At 45.5% G+C, this 22246-nt stretch overlaps 1 long non-coding RNA gene across 2 annotated transcripts in view; it reads right to left on the reverse strand.

Annotated features, from left to right (window-relative positions):
- Positions 1–22246, reverse strand: part of LOC123749687 (uncharacterized) — a 103597-nt gene that overhangs the window by 76061 nt on the left and 5290 nt on the right. The window contains exon 3 of one of the 2 annotated variants that reach the window (XR_011229137.1): positions 6015–6169. The exons of the other annotated variant lie outside the window; for it this stretch is intronic. This is a non-coding gene — a long non-coding RNA (uncharacterized lncRNA). The remainder of the gene's footprint in view (positions 1–6014; positions 6170–22246) is intronic. 2 annotated transcript variants of the gene reach the window in all.

The raw sequence follows: 22246 nt of genomic DNA on the forward strand, positions 1-22246 counted from the left end.
AAAACTTTAAACTAAACTAAAATGAGTGCACATGAAGTGATTCTCACGTTCATTAAACACATACTACGTTGATGACTGAATGACAGAGACATCCAATACGTGGTTGATGATAACCGTATTAATGACATTGATAATAAGAGGTCTTGAACTAGATACGGGCTGTGGGGGCAACAAAGCTGCGATATTGAAAAGAAACTGAACTGAATTTGAAAATTTATTAATATATGTAATGTGAGGCCGATCTACTGGAAAACAGTAAACAAACTTTATTTGAAAAAGAATATGAGAAGACTGTAAAGCTGTGGGGCGTGAAAATGATAAAAAAATAAGAAGAGATGGTCTTCATAAACATAACATAAGATATCCATGACCGTAATTAATACAGTGTGAACTCTCTTAAACTATGCACACCATGAAATCTCGTCACTATGCATAACTTGTCACTCTGCGAAACAAATTATTGACTATAGTGCGACAGTGAGAATAAAAATGACCACTTATGTTTTGGAGTGCTATTCTAGTCAAGAAATACTGTAAAGGATGATTATTGACTAAAGGGAATTTCGCAGACTGGAGGTGTTTGATGTGTTGAACTGCTTAAAGGAAGCATATTTGCTAGAAAAAATTCCTGTGAAATAACGCTTGTTATATGTTTTGACTACCTAGCTAATAGCATATTGCATGGTTAATAATGAAATGAAATGTCACATTTTTGTCTGACTCACTTAGCACGAGTGAAGAGATAACAATGAAAAAAAACTTGCAAAGGTTGAAAAACTCTGTGAAATCATATCTGTTATGATAAGTTTTGACTAGCTGCACGCTATGTTTGCCTTCTCTCTCTAATCTACACACGCGATATGAAATGTGAATTTTGTTGACTGAAAGGAGTTTGATGATACGAATAGTAATTGCCGACATTGAGCTTAATCTCAAAACATAGTTTCTGCAAAAAAAAAAAAAATAACATTAAATTAGATGCGAGCTGCGATTTGAAAACAGAAGATGTGTGATGTGTGGCTTATTGTGTGGACTCTGGAGATATGATCTCCACATATAAGTTTCTCAAGAAAAACGGTAATATTTTTCTTGTGTTTTGGATGTAATGGTTAAACACGGATGTCATTTTCAATAATGTTATTTGCTCATCCGACAAAGATGATTTTCCCCGTTACGTTACATTGTGTTACAGAGGGCTAAAACTGGTAGACCGTAATATTCTTATGGAAGGAGATGTAATGGAGATGGACTAAGTCCTACTTTATTTAAAAATGTCATTTTGGGCTGTAAAAGTTGATTGCGTTACGTTACATTGTGTTAGAGGGCTAAAACTGGTAGAGGACAATATTATATGGTAAGAGATGTGCTAAGTCATACTTTCATTTAAAAAATGACATTTTGGACTGCAAAAAGTTGATTTGCGATACGTTACGGTGTGTTACATTGTGTTACAGAGGGCTAAAAGGGGTAGTCAACAATTAATTATATGGTAGAGATGTAATGGAGATGGGCTAACCCTCACTTTCCGTTTCAAAATGGCCTTTTGGACTGCAAAAAGTTGATTTGCGTTACGCGACGTAGCGTTACAATGTGTTACTGAGGGCTAAAAGGGGTAGACGCCAATATTTTATATGGTGAGAGATGTAATGAAGATGGACTAAGTCATACTTTCATTTAAAAATGACATTTTGGATTGCAAAAAGTCGATTTGCGATACGTTACGTTGTGTTACATTGTGTTACAGAGGGCTAAAAGGGGTGGCCATCAATTATTTATATGGTAAGAGATGTAATGGAGATGGTCTAACCCTCACTTTCCGTTTCAAAATGACATTTTGGACTGCAAAAAGTTGATTTGCGTTACGTTACACTGTGTTACAGAGGGCTAAAAGGGGTAGACGCCAATATTTTATATGGTGAGAGATGTAATGAATAAGGACTAAGTCATACTTTCATTTAAAAACGATATTTGGTCTGTAGAAAGTTATGTTACATTGTGTTATAGAGGGTTAAAACTGGTATACCGTAATATTCATATGCTATGAGATGTAATGGAGATATAGTGTTTGGCTAAATGGAGTTCACATTTCAATAATGATATTCGGACAACAGCCAGAAAGTTGATCTCCACGTTACTTAATGATGATATAATGCGATGCAATCATGTGCTAATATTTTATTTGTGTTAGAATGTAAGGGCTATAGGAGTTTGTCTAGACTTGCATACATTTTCAAACGCTATTTATGTAGGCAGTAGAAAGACTGGTTTCCCATTACGCTACATTGACTGTGTTACAAGAACTGAAAAACAGACTTAACCCAGAGCTATTTCACTATCGACTCACCGGTCTTATTCTCGTCGATTGGTGTTTTACATTGGATGATGTAGGTCTTAAGAGAGACAGCCTTGATGGAGAAAGATACGTGAACAGCGGCAGCAGGAGAAAGGAACTGATGTTACTTTCCCCAACTACTAAATGATCTGGAGAGAGAGAGAGAGACTGAGAGACTGAGAGACAGAGACTGAGAGACAGAGAGACAGAGACAGAGCGACAGAGAGACAGAGAGACAGAGAGACAGAGATAGAGAGATAGAGAGACAGAGAGATAGAGAGATAGAGAGATAGAGAGACAGAGAGACAGAGAGAGAGAGAGAGAGAGAGAGAGAGAGAGAGAGAGAGAGAGAGAGAGAGAGAGAGAGAGAGAGAGAGACTGAGAGACAGAGAGAGAGAACAGCAAATTATGATTTGTTATAATAATAAGATTGAAGACCTGCTTATGACTGGATATTCTTAAAAAAATGCTATTTCAGCAAAGAATGGTGATACTAAAGCTTAGTTGAACATCCGGTCTGGGAAGGGGGCAGTGATGGTTCGGCCATGGAGGGGGTGGTAGGGGTAAGGGTAAGTGGGGGTGGACGGGGAGAGGGTAAGGTCGAGCCATTACATCCTCCATCTCAATACACCTCAAACCATCACGAAGGTGAGACTGCAGCGAGAGGGGCTGCCGGTTCATTCATTCAGGAGTCTTGCTATGGATGTAGGACGGAGAGGTGATGGAGATTGAGTAAACATGCATACATTTCAATGATATTTATTTGGCCAGCAGATGTTGTGATCACAGTTAACAAGAACAATTTGTAGGTAGAGATCGCATCTCCGTGACGATGTGAAATGTTTCTCTCTTTTAGTAAATGCTAACCTACTGACTTTGACTGAGTTTACTAAGTGAAGTGTCGTGTGGTGGACTTTAGAGAGGGAGAGAGACAGAGACAGAGACAGAGACAGAGTGAGAGATAGAGAGAGAGAGAGAGAGACAGACAGAGACAGAGAGAGAGAGAGAGAGAGAGAGAGAGAGAGAGAGAGAGAGAGAGAGAGAGAGAGAGAGAGAGAGAGAGAGAGAGAGAGAGAGAGAGAGAGAGAGAGAGAGACAGAGACCGAGACAGAGACAGAGACAGAGACAGAGACAGACAGAGAGACAGATCGTTACTCTTAAAATGAAATTTGGGCAAAGAACGAATGAAGTTGGTATATTCTCCACGTTACATTAATGATATTGGGTAAAGAACGAAGTTAGCATATTGGTCGTGTTACCTTACAAGGATGTAAGGGTGAGAGTGAAGGCGGGCTTGAAAATTGACATGGTGATCATCCTCTGATGCGTTGTCAGTCTAAGTGAAATGGAGAAAGATATGTGAACAGCGGCAGCAGGAGAAAGGAAAATGATGTTACTTTCCCCAACTATTAAATGATCTGAAGAGAGAGAGAGAGAGAGAGAGAGAGAGAGAGAGAGAGAGAGAGAGAGAGAGAGAGAGAGAGAGAGAGACAGGGAGACAAAGACAGATAGAGAGAGAGTCGCAGACCCTGGCGAAACGCAATGGTAATGGGTGTCCCACCACTTCCGGTGACGTAGGAGAAATACCCAGACTAGTTGGAAAGATGACCAGTCAGGCTCCAACCTGCGACCAGTACGCTTACCCCGTCGCGACATTGAAAAACGCTTTAGGTAATGGTACACTCCCCTCCTGCAGGAGACTTTGCCCTCATCCTCACACACACTTAGCTCTTCCTGTAGGGGACGTTAATGGTTTGTCTAACCACATAATGGCCCGCTGCAGTCTCACAACGAGAGTGACTTCTCTCTTTCTTGACCCGAACACAGAAAAAGTCAGGTGCAGCCCCGTGTCTTTTCCATGCATTTCTTACAAACATCACTTAAGACCTTCCTGTAGGGGAGTCAATGGGTTTGTCTAACCACATAATGGCCCAGAGCACTCTCTCCAGACGAAGGGGAAACTCCATCCAGCTCCCATCCCAAAACAACATAACAGACCGTGCTGCCTTCTCCTCTCATCTACACACTAACTCACGATCAACTCTTTTACTCCTTCCTCCATCTTCCTTCTATTTTCTTACTCTATCACTTGCTAAACACACACATATTCATTTCACTCCTTCCTCTTACTCCACCACTTACTCTCACACAACAAGATCTCCAATCTTTCCTGACCACTTACCTTAACCCCCGAGGACTAGACCCGCGCGCGCGCGCGGGGTGGGGGACCGCACCTGCTCGCCCGCCACTCAAGACCGACACGCGTCAAACTTCCGGGAAATTCCCCCAAAACCTGTGCGACTAGAACCGCGCGCACCACCTGGCACTCATCAACATGACCTCCCCTCTTTCATGACCACATACCCAAACATCGGACGCTCACACGCGTCCGAAACACGCCAAAACTTCCGGGAAATTCCCCCAAAACCTGTGCGACTAGACACACGCACAGCACCTGTCGGCTGGCACTCAAGAGTGCCACCTGGGGCAGCTGGTGCGCGCGGTTCTAGTCGTATATTTCACTACTCAGGTACACATGTCCCCACTGTGTACACCAACAATCTCTAGCAGCTTCACGCCCCAGTACTACAGGTACACATGTCCCTCACTGTGTACACCACCAACAATCTCTAGCAGCTTCACGCCCCAGTACTACAGGTACACATGTCCCTCACTGTGTACACCACCAACAATCTCTAGCAGCTTCACGCCCCAGTACTACAGGTACACACGTCCCCCACTGTGTACACCACCAACAATCTCTAGCAGCTTCACGCCCCAGTACTACAGGTACACATGTCCACCACTGTGTACACCACCAACAATCTCCAGCAGCTTCACGCCTCAGTACTACAGGTACACATGTCCACCACTGTGTACACCACCAACAATCTCTAGCAGCTTCACGCCCCAGTACTACAGGTACACATGTCCCCCACTGTGTACACCACCAACAATCTCTAGCAGCTTCACGCCCCAGTACAACAGGTACAAACGTTACCATCATCCTCCTGGTGGTTCCTGAACCTCGGGCAGCTGTAAGTGCTTGACCGCAGTGGTCACCCATCTGTGGTCACAGCCACCGTCTTGTGTAAATAAGGTCACCTGGGTGTGGTCACAGCCACCGTCTTGTGTAAATAAGGTCACCCATCTGTGGTCACAGCCACCATCTTGTGTAAATAAGGACACCTGGGTGTGGTCACAGCCACCGTCTTTTGTAAATAAGGACACCTGGGTGTGGTCACAGCCACCATCTTGTGTAAACAAGGTCACCTGGGTGTGGTCACAGCCACCATCTTGTGTAAATAAGGACACCTGGGTGTGGTCACAGCCACCATCTTGTGTAAATAAGGTCACCTGGGTGTGGTCACAGCCACCATCTTGTGTAAATAAGGTTACCTGGGTGTGGTCACAGCCACCATCTTGTGTAAATAAGGACACCTGGGTGTGGTCACAGCCACCATCTTGTGTAAATAAGGACACCTGGGTGTGGTCACAGCCACCATCTTGTGTAAATAAGGACACCTGGGTGTGGTCACAGCCACCATCTTGTGTAAATAAGGTCACCTGGGTGTGGTCACAGCCACCATCTTGTGTAAATAAGGTCACCTGGATGTGGTCACAGCCACCATCTTGTGTAAATAAGGTCACCTGGATGTGGATTTGATTTTCACGAACTTACTATTTGTGTGTTGAATTGTCTTCCACTGACGTGTCCATGTCCACAGCGATTAGCCTGTCAGTGGCAGAACAGGTGAAGGCCGAGTCTTGGAGACGAAGATTACCTGACCATCCCTGGCGTGTCCAGCACTGGGCGAGGTGTCCTCAGGTGAGTGGCTAAGTATAGCGGAAATATCTTATTTAACAACTCACTTTTCAACACTTTGTAGAGATTATTTAATGTATCAACTATGCATAACAAAGAACAATTATCTTGATTGGAACGTTTCTAAATCTTTGAAATTTGGGGAGAGAGAAGCCATATTGGTGAGGCAGGTCAAAGGGTTAAGGAAAGATTTCCCTTGAGAGGGTTGAGTACCCATCCAGTTGTATTGTTATGTGCCTCTGATATACAGAGCAATCGCAGCATAATGTATTATGCTTAATACACTGGATGACGAACACGTTACAGTTATGTTAGGTTGATTAACGATCCAACCCATCCTTGCAGGTTAGGTTGGGTTGGTTCGTTAATGCAAGATTCTCAATTAAAAAAAAAAACATTTGGACTAGCACTATAGGTCACTGGTAGATGGAGGAGCTGGTAGGCGGTGGACAACGGTGTGACCTGTTAGATGAATGGTGGATTAACAGGACGATGGTTCACTGGTAGATTGAAATTGAAATAAGTTTATTGAGGTAAAATACACAAAGGGATGAGGTAGCTCAAGCTATTCTCACCCCATTCAGTACAACGTGTTAATATATACATAGACACACATCACAAATAAACATATTACCATACATTCTGAGAGGTAAACATATACATTTCCTCCCTCACAAGTAGTATGGTATCAGATGTACACACAAATACTTTTATGACCTAGGTATACTGTATAGACAATTTGCAAGACACCTGCAGATAATTCAACAAAATATTACAATCTTGGTGCAAAATTCTTATATCTCTCAAGAATATCATCAACCTTTCCGTTGTGACACATCCAGGCTATTTGTTCAGGAACAGTCCTTATCTCAGTGTTTCTATATACATTAATCAACGGACAATCAAGAACATAATGGGCCAGGGTGTGAGACCTTAACATACCACAGTTTACACTTCGTGTCATTACCATGAACATCTATCCCATATTCCCAGTAATATTTGTACCCAAGCCTGAGCCGCATGTACACAGAGTCACTCCAAGCATTTCTCCTTTTACCATAAGTGAAATGGGTGTTTTGACTCACATACATGTAGTGTTGCATGGTTTGACTACTCTCATACAGTATCTCTCCTCTCCACTCCCGCCTGTGCCTGAATATTTCTGATTTTGCTTCTTATTTGTCTCATTGTGAATTCACATTCAATGTCAACTTGTGGTTTTGATGTGGCACGTTTGGCCAAGTCATCCGCCACCTCGTTGAGCACTATTCCAACATGAGATGGAATCCACATGAATTTCACACTATAACCTTTCAGCTGCATCTCAGTTATTCTTCTCTTACAGTCTTCAACTATAGACATGAAGACTGGGTTTCGACTGTTTAAGGACTCCAGTGCTCCTCGGCTATCGACAAATACAAAAACATTTTTGTCGTCATGACGTACTTCCTCCAAACACGCCAGAATGGCCTGCAGTTCAGCTTGTGTGGATGATATATAATTACTAAGCCGGAGTTCAATTATCCAGTCCACAGTCCCAAACTCCGTATATTCCCTTATTAGGACACCACACCCGGCCCTGCCATCCTCCGCCACCGACCCGTCGCAATATACATGTAAACTGTTGCCTCTTGGTAACAGATATCATGCTTCCATACAAACACCGTAATTGTCCCGGTTCATGAATCTTTTTCACCTTGAGGGGTACAATTTCGACGTCTATTTTCTGTACTTTCCAGGGAGCAGACATATTACACTGTCGAGAGGGTTTACAGCAGTCAAGTACATCGTATTCCCTGAGGTCATGAGCTAATCCCCTCGTGTAGCGTGTCTCCCACCAGTGGTTCACTGGTAGATGAATGGTGGATTAACAGGACGATGGCTCACTGGTAGATGAATGGTGGATTAACAGGACGATGGCTCACTGATAGATGAGTGGTGGATTAACAGGACGATGGTTCACTGGTAGATGAATAGTGGATTAACAGGACGATGGTTCACTGGTAGACGAATGGTGGATTAACAAGATGGTGGTTCACTGGTAGATGAATGGAGCTTTAACAGGGGGCACCGAGGGATGATGGGGTTTACATCACACAATTCGCTTTTGTACACAATAAGACTATTTGGGTTAGGTCAGGACAGTTAGTGATGCATCGACATTATTTACACGTTAAATGTGTAGTGGGAGGAGGAGGCGGGGGGGGGGGGGGGGACACAGTCGGGACGGCCAGCCGACGAACGGAAGGGCAGACAGTCGGGACGGGCAGACAGTCGGGACGGCCAGCCGACGAACTGAAGGGCACACAGTCGGGACGGGCAGCCGACGAACGGAAGGGCACACAGTCGGGACGGGCAGCCGACGAACGGAAGGGCACACAGTCGGGACAGCCAGCCGACGAACGGAAGGAAGGGTAGACAGTCGGGACAGCCAGCCGACGAACGGAAGGAAGGGTAGACAGTCGGGACAGCCAGCCGACGAACGGAAGGAAGGGTAGACAGTCGGGACAGCCAGCCGACGAACGGAAGGAAGGGCAGACAGTCGGGACAGCCAGCCGACGAACGGAAGGAAGGGCAGACAGTCGGGACAGCCAGCCGACGAACGGAAGGAAGGGCAGACAGTCGGGACAGCCAGCCGACGAACGGAAGAGCAGACAGTCACGACTGCCAGCCGACGAACGGAAGGGCAGACAGTCACGACTGCCAGCCGACGAACGGAAGGGCAGACAGTCACGACTGCCAGCCGACGAACGGAAGGGCAGACAGTCACGACTGCCAGCCGACGAACGGAAGGGCAGACAGTCACGACTGCCAGCCGACGAACGGAAGGGCAGACAGTAGGGACTGCCAGCCGACGAACGGAAGGGCAGACAGTGGGGACTGCCAGCCGACGAACGGAAGGGCAGACAGTCACGACTGCCAGCCGACGAACGGAAGGGCAGTCACGACTGCCAGCCGACGAACGGAAGGGCAAACAGTCACGACTGCCAGCCGACGAACGGAAGGGCAAACAGTCACGACTGCCAGCCGACGAACGGAAGGGCAGACAGTCACGACTGCCAGCCGACGAACAGAAGGGCAGACAGTCACGACTGGGTGTTACACTTGTACGGGAAGTAATCATTGCTAACAGGTATTGTATCTCACACCCCCTAAACCTTCCTTCATGCTGACACTAACCTGGTAATGCTTATCTCCTCACTCTAAACCTTAATGGCTTCACACAATCTACTTTAAATGTTCCTTGAAGCGACCTTGAAAAATGTTTTTTTCCTCTGAATCCTTATTTGCTTAATTGCTGCAAAGGGGCCTGACGGCTGAGTGGACAGCTTTCATTATTCCTAGTCCTAAGGTTCCGAATTCAATCCCCGGCGGAGGCGGAAACAATTGGGTAAGTAAGTAATTATCAAAAGAAGGCACCAATCCGGGAAGGCTATGTAGCACCATCAAATACGCAAAATAATCAGAGGGCGCTAAATATCACCAAGGATGCCAATACGAGAACAAAAACGCATAAGGCGAACGATATCAAAAGTATCCGAGTCACCAAGAATTCTATCGAGGGACAGGTGACCGCGAGGGGCGGTCGGAAAGCAAGACACACGCTCGTCCTGGAAGTCAGGACATTCAAGAAGGACATGTACGACCGTAAGAGGGACAATGCAACTAGGACAATAAGGAGCAGGGCGGCGCTCCATCAAGTGACCATGGGTTAAGCGAGTATGGCCAATACGCAACCTCGCCAGAGCTGTTTCCCATCGCCGGTTACGGTGGGAGGAGGACGGCCACGAGGAAACACAACATTTAAGAGTACGTAGCTTGTTACCAGTAACAGACAACCAAGAAGCCTGCCAACGGGTAAGAACTGAGGAATGGATAACCGGGTAAAAGTCGGAATATGGAATTCCTTTACGAGAGATGGGACAAGAGCGGACAGCTTCCTTGGCGGCAGCATCCGCACGCTCATTTAAAGACACCAATATTGCTGGGAACCCAACAAAACTCAACCGACTTAAATTTACTGTGAACAAGAAACAGCCAATGCTGGATCTCGACAACTACTGGATGAACCGGATTAAAGGACCCGAGAGCCATGAGGGCACTACGAGAGTCAACAACAACTACAAAGGAACACTGACAACGAGAAAGCAGGAGACGAAGAGCATAGAGAATAACAAAGTTCCGCTGTAAAGATGCTAGTCTCTGGAGGCAAGCGACACATAAGTGCGATCAGGAAAAACAACAGTAGCCAACACCGTCCGCTGACTTAGACCCATCGGTGAAGACAGAATCGGAGCGGGAGTGAGAAGAACAGTGCTCGAGGAAAAGGCGTTTTAGAACCGTAGGAGGGGTAAAAGCTTTAGTGATATGGGTCAAGGATGTAAAAAAAGGCGGAAGAGGGATGCTCCACGGGGGCAAAGAAGGAACAACACGAGGAGAAACATCAGAAATACGAACGGAAAGAGAATCCTGTAGGCGAGATAACCGGACAGAAAGAGGGAGGTGGTGAAGAACAGGAACCACAGGAGGGGTAAAAGTTAAAGCACGACAGAGGCGAGAGGAAGGATGTTGCAAGGACCGCGCAAGATAGCGAAGACAGTAGCGATCACGGCGGTCCTGGAGAGACAGGAAGTCAGTGTCAACATACAAGCTAAGGATGGGAGTCGAACGAAAGGCACCAGAACTGAGGCGCAACCCAGTATGGTGCAAAGCATCCAGACAGCGAAGGGTAGAAGGAGAAGCAGACGAGTAAGCAGGGTAACCATAATCGAGCTTAGACAGGACGAGAGAGGAATGTAAAGCAAGGAGAGTGCGCCTATCTGCCCCCAAGAAGTATGGGACTAGACCCGAAGGAGGGTAAGGGCCTTAGAGCACTCAACACAGAGGTAAGAGATATGGGGAGACCAAGACAAACGAGTGTCAAGGAATAACCTCAAAAGCTTCGCGGAATCTTTGTATTCTAGGGGATGACCATAAAGTGACAGAGGGACGAAGAACAACCCGTTTCCGCGTAAGTCATAGCACAAGTCTTAGAAGTAGAGAACTTGAAGCCATGATCTGTGGCCCAAGACGACACGGCATCAATTGCAAGTTGAAGCCGGCGTTGAAGGAGAGGCGAATCATCACCCTGACAACAAAGGGTAAGATCATCGACAGAGCAGGGAAGACACCAGAAGGAAGAGAGGAAAGAAGACCATTGAGGGCAACCAGAAAAAGAGTAGTGCTCAGAACACTACCCTGGGGCACACCTTCGTATTGCTGAAAAGAGGGAGAGAGCGGTACAAAGGCGCACCCGAAAGGAACGACGAGAGAGGAAGCTGCGGAGAAAGAGGGAGATGACCACGAAGGCCACAAGAATGAAGTTGAGATAGGATATGATAACGCCAAGTGGTGTCGTAAGCCTTTTCCAGGTCAAAAAGGATAGCAACAACGGAGGTCTTCGCAGCAAAAGCAGTACGAATATAGACCTCCAAGTTCACCAGGACATCTGCCGTGCTGCGGCACTTGCGGAAACCAAATTGAGAAGGGGAGAGGAGGTGATGGTGTTCCAGGAACCACATCAGACGAACGTTAACCATACGTTCAAAGAGTTTGCAGACACAACTTGTGAGAGCAATAGGGCGAAAGTCCTTAGGGGAAGTACCCAGAGACCCCGGTTTGCGAACAGGGAGGACAACGGCATCGAGCCAGTCCTCAGGGACTGACGACGACTCCCAGATCCGATTATACAGACTCAGTAAATACCGAGACGTGCTCGGAGGGAGATGGCGAAGCATCTCATAATGAATACCATCGGAGCCCGCCGCCGTAACACCGCAGAGGGCCAGGGCAGAACGAAGTTCAGAGAGAGAGAGAAGGGATCATTATAGGGAAGCTGAAGATGAGTGCAGAAATCTAAAGGAAGAGACTCAAGGACAGGTTTACGAAGAAGGAAAGATTGGGGAAGATGAAGACCAGAGCTAACAGAAGAAAAGTGGGAACCCAGTTCGGAAGCGACCTGCAACGGGTCCGCCACAAGAGTATCATGAAGGTGAAGGACCGGTGAAACATCGGGAACGAACTTACCCGCTATCTTGCGGATACGCTTCCAGATCTGGGCCAGAGGGGTTTCGGACGTAATTGTTGATACATAAGATGCCCAACATTCACGTTTAGTCATACGGATGGCCCTACGGGCCACCGCACTCGCTTTCCGAAAGAAAAGAAAAGAATCGGTCGTCTGCCTACGGCGGTGCCTCTTCCAGGCTGCACGCTTACAGAGGACAGCCCGAGCACAGTCCGCATTCCACCAGGGAACGCACTTCCGTGGACCCCGAGAGGAAGAGCGAGGAATAGAGCTGAGGGCAGCGTTGAAGACAGTCATGAAAAAGGAGGAGAGCGCGAGAGAGGGGCAGGTCAGAGAGAGCAGCACTGAGGGTAAATAGGGTCCAGTCTGCCTTAGCAAACTGCCACCTAGGGAAAGAGAGGGAAGGGCGAAAAGAGAAAAAGGAAACAAGGATGGGGAAATGATCACTTCCATGGAGGTCATCAAGAACCTGCCACGTGAAATCTAAGCAAAGAGAAGAAGAGCAGAGAGAAAGATCAAGACAAGAAAGGGTGTTGGTCCGAGAGTCCAAATGAGTGGGCTCACCAGAATTCAGAAGAGACAGGGAAGAAGAGAGGAACGGCTCAAAGAGGCGACCCCGGGTATTCGTCAGAACGTCACCCCAAAGAGAATGACGACAATTGAAGTCACCCAGCAGGAGCACAGGCTCCGGCAAGGAGTCTAGGTGGTGTTTCAAATCGGGAAGAGCGCGGGACACTCGGGGGGAGATAAATGGAACAAACTCTGTACCATTTCCCCACAAAGATACGAGCAGCAGAACAATGGAGAGGCGGAGGAAAAAGTAAAGGAACAAAGGGAACATCAGCACGAATCAAGAGAGCAGAAGAATTAGAAGCCCCAGCAATGGCTGGGGGGGGGGGGGAGAGAGAAAGGAATAGCCACGAAAACGACCAGGACGAGCACCAAGCATTGGCTCCTGGAGACAGACACAAAGGGGCGAAAACCGCGAAATCAGAAGTTGGAGTTCAAGGAAATTGGCGTAATAACCTCGAACGTTCCATTGAAGAATGGACAACGACGAGAAGAGAAAGGACAAAAACAGAGAACAAGGAAGAAACAAAGGCGAAAGAGCAACAGAGCACGTTAAAGAATATCAGGGTCGGGATCAGGGTTAGGGGGCATGGGTAAACTGAGCAAAGACGGAGGGAAGGAAACGGGAGAACAGATCAGAGGTGGGCGGGCGGGGTCCGGAGGAGGAGGAGGAGACAACGGAGAGGAGCAGTCAAGGACAGCAGCAGGAAGAGGGGGAGTAGAAAGAGGGGAGCGCACCCCAGCAAGAGCAGCAACCGAAATTTGAAGCAAGGGCCAAAGAAACCTCCATAGCAGGAACAGGGGGCGCAATCACTGAAACGGGAGGGGAAGGAGCAACAGAGCCAGAAGTAGGAGCTGAGGAAGAAAGCGAAGCCTTCTTACCCGCCGGGGAAGAGGAAGGAGAGGAGCCAGGTTTACGCTTCTGACTTAAAGAGACCGGTGTCCCAGCAACTACGTACCGGGCAACGGATTCCAGTGTCTCAACAGGAGAAGCCGAACGAGAGCACACACGACGGCCGTGAGGAGAGCGATGGACATCCGCCTGCACCGACAGGCGGTGGGGAGAGCCGATAGATGGAGGAAGAGGATGGGAAGGAGGATCGGAGGGGGACGAGGAAGAAGACACAGGAGAAATGACAGACCGGGTTGAAAGAAGGGGAACCCCAGACAGAGGACCAGGAGGGGGACCCCTCGGGAGAGAACTCAAAGGAACAGAGAAGGGGGCAGTGGGCGTATCAGGGTCCAAGGCCCGGAAACGGTTGTGAGTCTGAGGAAGGGGGGAAGGACGAGGAGAGGAAGAGCGCAACACGCGAGCATAAGAGATGTTAGCATAAGGCGGGAGCCGGCGAACCTGGCTTCTCACCTCGGGAAAAGATAAACGCTCCCGGTGCTTCAAGTTGAGGACGGCTGCCTCAAGCTTGTAATGGACACAGGCACGGGAGAAGGAAACAATTGGGTAGTTTCTTTCACCCTGATGAGCCTGTTCATCTAGCAATAAATAGGTACCTAACAGACAGCTGCTAAGGGGTGCTTCATGGGGGTGTGTAACAAAAAGGGGGCTTGGTCGAGGACCGGGCCACAGGGACACTAAACCCCGAAATCATCTCAAGATGACCAGGATAACACTCATTGAAACTGACTTAACCAATTTGAAACTCTTCCCTAAACGTTTCTCCTCCCGAAATTAAAGTCTAATATTTGCTGTATCTCTCACGCTAATTCTTTGTTACAGTATATGAAATGATCAACTGTATGAATCAATTTAAAACATTTGTAATTCTCTTCTAATTTCCTCCCTTCCCCTCATTCCCAGGCATGTTGCAATGATAATTACAGTGGAAAAACCATACTTACACTACCTAATATACGAAACATTTTAAAACACTATAAAACATTGATAAAACAAACATTTTGGTTTTGAAAGTTTTTAACTTCGTTCGTCACTTATGCCCTTCTTACCTTACTATTTTATCTTGTATTGTACCACTATAAATGTGTTTTAGTAATATTTACATACAACGAGACAGGATAGTTGAGGGCGCCAGGCTGTCTGGTCTTAGTAATTACGGGATCTCACCCTTTAGAAGTAATGACTACAGGTTGACCTTGCCTTTTGCTAAGCCGATAATTGCAGACAGCTGGCTGGGGTGTGTCCTTCAGACAAGCAGCTGCCTACTGTTTTAGGGAGAGAGCCTGAGGCTATCTTACCGGGTAGGCAGGGCTTAGCTCCAGGATCCCCCACAAATACCCATGGAAGTGTACTTTTGAGAGGAGACAAAATTGAATGTTGAGCAGAACAGTAGTGGAGACCGCTGGTCGTGAGTCCCACAGCCAGGCCAGGCTTACACAGGCCGGGTGGGGAACTCAACTGTAACCATCTCACCCCCTCACCTCTCTATCAAACTTTGGCTCAGTCTTGGGTGAGTGAGCTTGTGAGGTGACTGTTTTCCAACTTAGGTGTTTGATTTTCAGGGGCAGTCAGCCGTAGAACTGTCAATTTCCTGTATGGTGATTCACATTTGTGTATTCATGTTGATATTGAACATGTTATGATATAGTTGAATTGTATTATCCATTTAAGTGAAGACCTAATAGTAAACATAAATGATTAATTTGTTGCTGTAAATTGGCTTTAATTCCGATCCCGGGATCTTGAGTTTCCTATGATAGGTTGCAGGTTGGAAAGGGAGGGGGGAGGGGAAGAGTTCTCGGATGCTTATGGATTTGAAGGCTTGATTATATACGAGTACAAACTTACAGTTGATACATGAACATCTCTGATATTGTGTTGTACAAACAAGTTCCATTCCTTGTATTACATAGGTTTACAAGAATGGATGGTGACGGTGGAAAGTATTAGTCTCTCGAGTTTACTGGTAGCTGATCAGGTACAATGCCTTGTTTTTGTGGTACCTTGGTGATCAATCCTCGAGGTTACAGGGTGTTGACCTGGAGCGTGTAGTATGAACTCTGGGGAACTCTTGAATAGTTAATATAATGACCGGGCTAATGGACAGAAGAGCTATTAGTTTCCGTTTTTCGTTACACTAACATCTTGCATCTAACCAAAAACATTTGGTTTTCTATAATTTCACCCTTTTAATGTTGCATGCATCATTGCAGCATGACTTAACAACGTTTTAAATCCTCGGTATTACTTTGCAAATTTACAACCCAGGACGGGAGGAATCCTTTACATCCTCAATAACCCCTACAATGGTCCTCTGCTGTTATTATTTAATCTTAGTCTGAGGCATAGTATATTACCTGACAGCTAGACACTGACTCATAATACCCAAGCCAAATTAACAACAATTCAGGCCCACATCAGAAAATTAATGGGAGTCGAGAGTTAGAGTCGAAGCGATACTCGGGGACTTCCAATCAAAGATTTTAGACAATTGCACCACCACATGGTCAAATGAATTGCAACCTGGAATGTCTTGGATTACCCAGAGCCGAGGTTCGAATCCTGCTCACAAGCACCTAATTTTCTTATTGATACATCACATTAATGTGATTTCTTTGTGCCTTCAGACCCATCTCTGACATCCTGTAAATGTAAAGCTCTTGAAAAGATTATATACGATAGGTTAATGATTCAAATTAGATTCCAACTTGCTACTAACCTGTATGGTTTCCTTCCTGGAAGAAGCATTCAGACTTGCTTTACTGAATATTTTATTTGACAGGGACCATATTCTCGGGCGACATTTATTGACCTCCAAACTGCTTTTGATTCATCAAAAAGGGGAAATAATCTTAGAACAATTAACCTCTTTTGGAGATAATGTTATACTCGACATACCTCAAGGGGTACCCTTGTATCACAACTGCCTCAGTTCTTTCAAGGGGGCTCAAAAGTAAACTTTCTGCACCATTTAAGTCGAGTTCGTCGAAAGGAGGCGTGCTTAGCCCATCATTGTTCAATGTGCTAAAACACCAAATAATCTGATATTCCCACACTAGCTGATGAAGCCGTCATCTGTTATGTCTGACATTTGTATTGTTTCGAATACCAAACGAGACTGCAAGCTCTACGCGATTCACTCTCGCTGCTAAAAGCATCCAATTCGGTTTTGTATATAATTTAATCCATCACTTTTTCCCTAAAATGAACCAATGTCCCTCAAGCTTTCAAAGTCAACAACCAAAACAAATATAGGCAGCACAAATACCTTTGAGTAGGTATCAGTGACAATGTAAACGACCATCTTAGGTTAAAAGACAAATCACTGAAAATACTTTCTGGTAAGAAAATTGGTATTAATGTTAAATATGGTACTGTTCAACACTTGTTAGTTCATTGCATTTATCTTCCTCGCCTCTGTTTGAACAAATTGGAAGTAATACATAATGAAGCCATGAGGGTAATTCTTGGTACCCCAAGATGCACACGAATCATTAACTTGAGGGAAGAACTGAAGCTTCCAACTATACTAGAGAATCTTACAAGTCAACTCAACCTTTTCCCATAAAGTCATGAGACCTTACATCTCCAGCCTTGCTCAGAGACAAAGTATTCTGTACCGTTAACACCGTATTAAGTGGTGCAACATACCAACTCACTCCTTGTATGATAAATGACCGAGTAAAATCCCAACAATCTAATCAAACTGAACATTCCTTTTGTGAGTGTCAAGATTCTCCCACAGCCGACTTGAATGGCTCATTGCAGTGGACAGTGGACCTATCTTGTGCACAAGGTCCTATTTCTGTTAACCCTGGATAGTGACCTGGCATGTTGGGTATCTCCAGAATGCCCACTTAACCAGGAACCCTTTCATAATACGGAGGCCGCCGTATGTCCAGGCAGGAAGTAGATACAGGGAGTTAAGCATACTGGCCACCAAGGGTCAGTGAGTACATTGACTGGTGCCCGCGTCAGAGACAGTAGAGGGGACATGCCAACCAGGCGACCGTCTGACCTCTGGGGTCAACCGGCGCGATGGTGAATAACAGTTATGACGTGTTCGTGACGTGTTCATGACGTCACCTCTCCTACTGCTCATCGAACGAGCTAATATGATTGGTTCCCGCCCATTTGCTGCAATGCCATTGGTAAAATTGTAATCCTCTTGTGTGTGCCAAACAAGATGCCCTGAGCTTCAGGCAAAACCATTCACGTGAGGGAGACCAAACCCAGAGGACGGGTTCTGTTCTGTCTACCGGCCAATAGACTGAACACCGTCTATTCCTCACCGTCAAGCTAACTCAGCGTCTCTACGATATACCACTCTCACCCAGAATCACGAGTGTGAATATATTGTTCAGAAGCCTAAAGTGACAAATCTCTAGAGCGAAACAGACTGGTATCAGGTAACCCCTGGTGACAAAGATCGTTGTGAGTGACTTAGAGTGAACTAAGGCAGTGCCACCGCCTAAGTAACCTGTGTGTGACTTTACCACAAGTGTACCTGCATGGTACCACAGCTGCCACTAGTCCCCGAGCGTCTACCTCAGTACCTCGAGGCGCCCGCCGCCGCCCTCATTACTACGTGACGTCACCACCTTACTCATCGCCAGTGCCAGTGTGCGCGCGTGCGTGCGTGTGTGTGTGTGTGTGTGTGTGTGTGTGTGTGTGTGTGTGTGTGTGTGTGTGTTAAGCATACAGCACGCCCTGCTGCAAGTACCCTCCGTGTCTATGAGCGAAACCAGTTGTCAGGCCACCTACGAGTGCTTGTATAAATGTGCCTGAGTGAGTGAGTAAGGAAAGGTACCTTATCTGTAAGTACAAAATCTTGTCATTGTTTTATTGTGTGTTGATCTGAGGGATCAACCACAGTTCTCACCTTCTTATACCTGTCACAGCTTATAGGTGAATCGACGGTGAATGCGTGGTTATCTGTGTGGTATCACTGCATTTCACTAGTCTCTGAATGTGAGCTTCACATACACCACATATTTAGTTATTGTGTGATTATTATTGTGCATGTTATTGCCTGTCCCATTGACAGTATTTGTTGATTTATTGCACATCATTACCGAGTATCTGGTTGGAACTCTTGTGATTCCTTTGCATACCGGCAGTTAGGTTGCCGTATTAATGATTGGCTGTCAACTGTGTTAAGTTAGGTGTTTCTCCACGAGTCGATTAGCCAAACGTCAAGAGTCTCGCTAATATAACCATAGCTTTGCTGACGCCAATCTAAAGTAAATCAAACACCCTGTGTATTAGTGGTTAAGTTAGTAAATAAACTACTGTTAAGCTTTATGCGGTGTTTCCGTTGGACCACTTCTGAATACTGCCAACATTACTCAAGCCTTCAGCTCGAAGTGTCTTCAACACCGAGTTGCCCAAGTCCCTAAACTATAAATGTGATGAGGACCCTGGGAGTCCCTTAAAGCGTTAAATCATTGAGGAGATTCCAACGATCAACGTGAAGCAGGACCAGGTGAGGCTAGTCTGAGAAGAGACCCTCAAGGACTAACTCTACCTTGCTCCCAGGCTCTGTACAGTTGCTCTCGTATTTTCTATTCTGCTAATTCCGACAGCTTCGCGAAGCGTCTGCCACATGTACATTGGCGATGTACGCATTGCAGTCGTGAAAGCAAAAGCAAAAGTCGTGAAAGCGAAAATGAAAACCCCCACATCTTTTAAATGCAATATACCTGCAACTGATATTCCTCTTCATTTGTTCCCACAATTCAAGTACCATATACACCTGCCACTAAGAAAGGTAATGAGAATCTGCTCTTTCCAAAGCTGTCACACTTTAAATAATTGCCTCTCGTCATAACTTTTAAGATCCCATGAGTACTGTCTACACCGATGACCCAGTCCAATCATCTACAGGACGGACTGCAGCAGTATGCAGGTACAGGAACAATACTTCCACACAGTAAGTGTCAGGTTAAACAACTGGCTGACCTCTGTACAAACTGCTGCTGCACTACAACTAGCTCTCAGTATATATAAAGTCACAGGAGGTGGTGACATAATTGTGTTTCAAAGTCTGCTCTTCAAAACTTTTCCAGCATGATCGACAGTAAGAGCTTCATAATTGCACTTATAAATAGTCACAGAATAAAGGGTTCAGAATCTCGTGTATGGATACCATCTCACAAATATAACCCACCATAATGACTAACATTGAGCCAAATTTGCGTGTAACAAGGAAGAAGTTGAATTAGACCTAGATGTCCCCATCTCTTGTCAAGACTATATTGTTTAACACTCTGGTATAAGAGAAATTACCGACTCAACGGTCTGAAAACACCAACATAAAAACCTGTGATATGTTTAGATCAGAAACCTATGTCTATGGGCAGCACAAAACGTTCCCAAGACTGGGCGACGCTACTGAAAATTCGAGTCAGGCTAAACCGACCTGCACAAGACATTAACATACCGAGAAGCTGCACATTTACCACACAATATATCAGAACACTTGACAGACTGAAAAAGCCATCGACACTGGCTTGACTACTAGAAGTAAATTATGAATGACCTTCCACGTCCGATAAAATACTTCTTTGACAACTACAAAATAAAAGATTCCTCCACTGACTATTTGGACCCTAATGCTGGAGTGCCTCAAGGCTGTGTACTCGTGCCAACATTACACCTCACACTACAGAGGGAAGGAAGGGGAGGAGTGGCGGCCCTGCTGATAAAGTATTAGGGTTTCCAGGAGATTGATATCCCAGGCTGCGAGGAGTTCAGATACTACATAACAGTCACCATGACGATGGCAGGACCAAAGATAGTAGCTGTGATATATAACCCTCCATTAAATGACAACCATTGCAGTTCCTACCATTACTGAAAGGGCAGACTGTCGCCTGTTAAAAATCGATTCCGACTTCCAATCATAGGGACTCCACCCATTAAAAGTTACAAGAACCATATGGTGGCACAGCGAGCGAGCTAAACTATTGGACATGACAAACATTTTAATCCAACATGTAATCAACACAAAGATTAACCAGCTTGACTTTACCTCGAAAAAACTGAACGATTCACATGAGAAATAAAGTTCGTAGACCCATGGGAATGAGTGAACATTATCTTTACGTTTAAATATATGGTGAAAGAAGGGATAACTTACTCAGGGAAGGGACCAGAAAGCCAAAGCCTGCAATATCTAAATTGAAATTACAAGGAAACAATTTATAATATAAACACAGGTAACAAAGCTCAAAAAGAAAGACTGCACAGACGTTATTGATTACATCACCCAGAAGAGTAAGGAGGTGGCACAAGTTTGTCCTGGTATGAGAGGAAGTATTTTCACTTGTGTTAAGTTGGGTGAGCGAGTATGACCAGATGTACATCAGCGTGGAATCCACAGGAGTGCACATCCATCCGTGCACTCTCCTGTATTCTCTGGTCTGGGACCAAGGTCTGCCTTGCTGGGTTTCTATGGGCTGGACTCTGGCTGGGCTGGCCAAGGATATTGCAAGAGTTGTTGCACGCCCAGATCACCAGAGGAGACTATGCAAGTCATCAGTGGCACTCGGTTGTTCCCATCATAGGGAGAGAACTTAGAGGGTTAGTTTCGTGCACCCAGGTCTGAAGGGTTCACTCACACGTTAAGGCAGGTCTAACCTTCCTTGTTACTAGTCCACGACACCATGAAACCTTGACATTTCTTTATGGAATTGCCGTATGTCACGGTAAAATCTCTAGGAAGAGATTCGGCCTACTCCATTATCACCTATTCTACTCATTTAATCAAGAACTGCAGCCAAGAACAACTACTTCCAGACGTCTAGACAATACCACCAGTCTACCTACCCCATCGACCCTCACCCCACCTCACACCTGGGTCGCTGGGAGACCACGCCTTCCGAAACAAGCAGTTTAACAGCCGGTTAATAGTAAAAATAAGTCACCAGCTCCATCTGCCCGGCTGATATTCTGTATAAATTGGGCGTTCTTGCCAATCATGAGTTACATTACTCCTGTGTGCTCACCTGAGTAGACCTGTTAACATCTGAGTGTGGTAACGGATTTAGTCAAACTCGCCCATAGTATTCTGCACCATATTTTGCACCTTAACGTAATGTAAATTTGATTGTTCATCCTGTTTGTTTTGCACACTTTGTATTAGAGCCAAGCCTGGATATTTTTGTAATTTGTTTAATTTTTAAAGTAAAGTATTTTTTAAATGTTTTTTTCCCTCTGCTTTATCCTACAGTTTACCTCACTGTGAAGACACCTTTGCAGTTTAATTTTTTTTTTATATATTTTGTGACGAATTAGAGACTGCACGGCCACCAATGTTTCCCGTCACACATTCGTTTACACATTTGTCTGCTATTCGTCTATTAGGTCACTAGATAATTGGGCAAAGCGAAACTAGACCAAATTATGTTTTTTTTTCACAGCCAGGATTGTGCAGCAAGCACTACTGACAGAACTCATCAATAGCATCAACTGAGAGAAAACATGAAACCAGGAAGTCTGTTCTATCCTTGTTTGTATGTGATAATGATGGAACTAGTA

The sequence above is a fragment of the Procambarus clarkii genome, chromosome 19 (assembly GCF_040958095.1).
Source record: "Procambarus clarkii isolate CNS0578487 chromosome 19, FALCON_Pclarkii_2.0, whole genome shotgun sequence".
NCBI lineage: Eukaryota > Metazoa > Arthropoda > Malacostraca > Decapoda > Cambaridae > Procambarus > Procambarus clarkii.